The 2,962-nt window shown below is 36.6% G+C and overlaps 1 pseudogene; it reads right to left on the reverse strand.

Moving 5' to 3' along the window:
- Window positions 1-262: 262 nt before the first annotated feature.
- Window positions 263-2,065, reverse strand: LOC132050359 (putative pentatricopeptide repeat-containing protein At1g12700, mitochondrial; annotated as a pseudogene).
- Window positions 2,066-2,962: the final 897 nt, after the last annotated feature.

Below are 2,962 nucleotides of genomic sequence, written 5' to 3' on the forward strand. Positions count from 1 at the left end.
TGATTTTCCTACTGAAGATAGCAATATCAGGATGTTGACGTTACTAAGACTGAGAAATAGAACTTACAGATCAATTCCAAAATCAAGTGAATGACTTGCGGTGAGCCACTTTAAAATTACCATGGAGCATAAAATTCAACCAAGACATCCTTCATCTTCTCTAGCACAATTTCGTCAAAGTTATCTAGAGATAGTAGAAGGAGAACCTCGGAGCAGCAGTAAAATTCTCTGTGCGTGACCTAAACCAAGCGAAAAAAAATATTCACTTCTTATTTTTCGATTGAAGCTGCGGTATCATGTCAAGTACGGAAGGATTCACACTTATAATCGTTACCAGTATCTTAGACATAGTTGCATCAAATGAGAAGCCCCTTCCGGCCATTACCTTCATGAAGCTTGCCATTTCACTAATTTTGTTGCACCTGAGAAATCCTTGCACAATAACATTGTAAGTGACATTGTCCGGAAACAACCATTGTCCTCCATTTTTCTTAGCATATCTTTAGCTTCATCTAACAACCCTTCTAGACAAAATCCATTTATCATTGTATTGTATGTTCTCACATTTGGAAGCAATCCAATTGAAGAAAGCTTCCCAAAAATAGCACGAGCTTCGTCGACTTTACCATTTTTGCACAATCCATTAGTGACAACATTGTAAAATTCAATACTATTTTCTATCTTTTTTTCCAACTTATTAAAGAGCGACATGGCCTCTTCAACAAGTCCATACTTAAAATAACCATTGAGCAATGTGACATGAGTGTATAGATCGGGAATGAGCCCCGTAGACACCATCTCATCATAGATTTTTCTAGCAAATCCAATTCTTCCAACTTCAAACAGACCTTTCAAAGATAGTAGAGTAGGTAAAGGTAGTAGGTTTTGATCCCTTTTGATAAATTTCACCAAGCAATTGCATGGCTTCATCCACTTTCTTTTCCTTACAGTATCCATTTATTAATATGTTATAGCTAATAATGTCAGGTCCGATGCTCTTATCTATCATGAAATAAAAAATTCTCCTCGCCCTATCCATTTGACCATGCAAACAATATCCATTTATTATCGCATTGTAGGTGATTATATTAGGCTCTACTCCTTTGTCGACCATGTGTTTGATTACTTCCTCAGCATCTTCGACTTTCCCTTCTTTGCATAGTCCATAAATCACCATGTTGAAGGTGCACACATTTGGATAAATATTATGGTTCACCATCTCAGAGAACAAAGTCATAACCTTCTCCCACTGACCAAGCTTGCACAAACCATCAATTAGTGAACTATATGTGACTATGTCCGGAGGAATACCTTTCTGCTCCATCTCGTTCAAAAGGTTGATAGCAACATCTAAGTTCATATATTTACAAAGGGCATCTATACCAATGTTGTAGTTAAATATGTCCGGCTTAGTGTTTCCTTGTTCCATTAACCGAAGCAAACTTCGAATTTTCTGAGTATGGCCCCTTTTCCTGAGCCCATTCATGACAGTTGCATACATGACTTCATTAGGCTCACAAATCTTCTCTCTCACCAATTTTTTGAACAAGTCAACCGCCTTTTTGACCTTATTTTCAGCAAAGAATCCTCTAATTAGAGTGTTAAAAGTGACAACATCAAATGGAATGCTATTCTTTAAGTGAATGGGTAACACCGAAAATGCACAATCACCACGATGCATGAGGCAGTAACTGGTTAATGACGATAGTCAAGATGAATCCATCAATTGGGATACCCAATTTCTGCATTTCTTAAAAAAGAGAAATGACAGCAGAATAGTGCTTCATATTTAGAATAGTCTTAAATAATTTAGAAAAAGCAAGAAGTGAAGGAAGAGGCTTCATTTTAACCATTTGATGGAAGAGAGTGACAGCATCATCTAAACACTTAACTTTCTCAAAATTGACAAGTTAGCCTTTACAGAAATCGATGTATTAGTATGGCAAGAAGAATAAGCTGCTGTTGTAATTGCAAAACAAGAGTGGAGAGTGGAGAGTGGAGAGTGGAGAGTGGAGAGAAAGGGAATAATACCATTGAGAGGACAACGCAAAAAAATTCTGGTCATCTTGGATGGTTAGGAAATGTGTTAGTGAAATTCAGTGTGCCCTAATTTTAATTCTGTAAGAAACTTGGAAGAATAAACCGATGGTGATAAAAAAGTCTCCTAATTAGAAATGGTGACAAGTTTGACCAGCTAAGGTCAAATTTATCTTAAAAATGTGATTAACTTAAGTTGGGACTGAATTATAATTTTTAAAACTTATAATCTTTTATAAAATACACAAAAGTCCACACACATTATACAAAAACTTCTTCCAACCCACTTCCCTCATGACCCCAACTACTTCTTCATTTTATTTCAAAAAAAAAAGGTAGTTCCTCAGTTCCTCAAGCGGCAAAAAATCGACGACCACCATTTCTGCTGCTGCTCGTTCCTCTCTCTCCATTGCTGCTGCTTCCTCATCGTTGTTGTTGCTCATTTCTCTCTCTCTCTCTCTCCATTGCTACTGCTTCTCTATTCATTCTCAGGTAAAGTTTTTCTTTCACTTGGTTCAAAAGTTAGGGTTTTGAAATCAGAGTGTGAAAATGATGATTTTGGTTAGAGAAGATGAAGAAGAACATGGGTTTGTCTTGAATGTTGTTTGTTTTGTTGTAGTTTCGGGTAGTTGTTGCACTTGTTGGGGTTTGTGAGTTTGTAAATAGTAGTTGTGGTTGTGAAATTATGGTTTTTGGTGCTGTTTTTGTTCTTCTTCTCCTTGTTGTTTCAATAAAAAGGCTTGCAATTTTGTTGATGTTTTCCAACAACTGAGATTGTGGAGGTTCTGGAGGACTCAGATTATGATAGAAGGCTAGGTGGCTTATCCTTTCACCATAGTAGTTGTAGTTTTGCTCATTTGTTTATTGCCATTTGATTTCTGTATTTGATTGCTGCTTATATTTATTGGGCCGTTGTACTTTGATT

The sequence above is a fragment of the Lycium ferocissimum genome, chromosome 3 (assembly GCF_029784015.1).
Source record: "Lycium ferocissimum isolate CSIRO_LF1 chromosome 3, AGI_CSIRO_Lferr_CH_V1, whole genome shotgun sequence".
NCBI lineage: Eukaryota > Viridiplantae > Streptophyta > Magnoliopsida > Solanales > Solanaceae > Lycium > Lycium ferocissimum.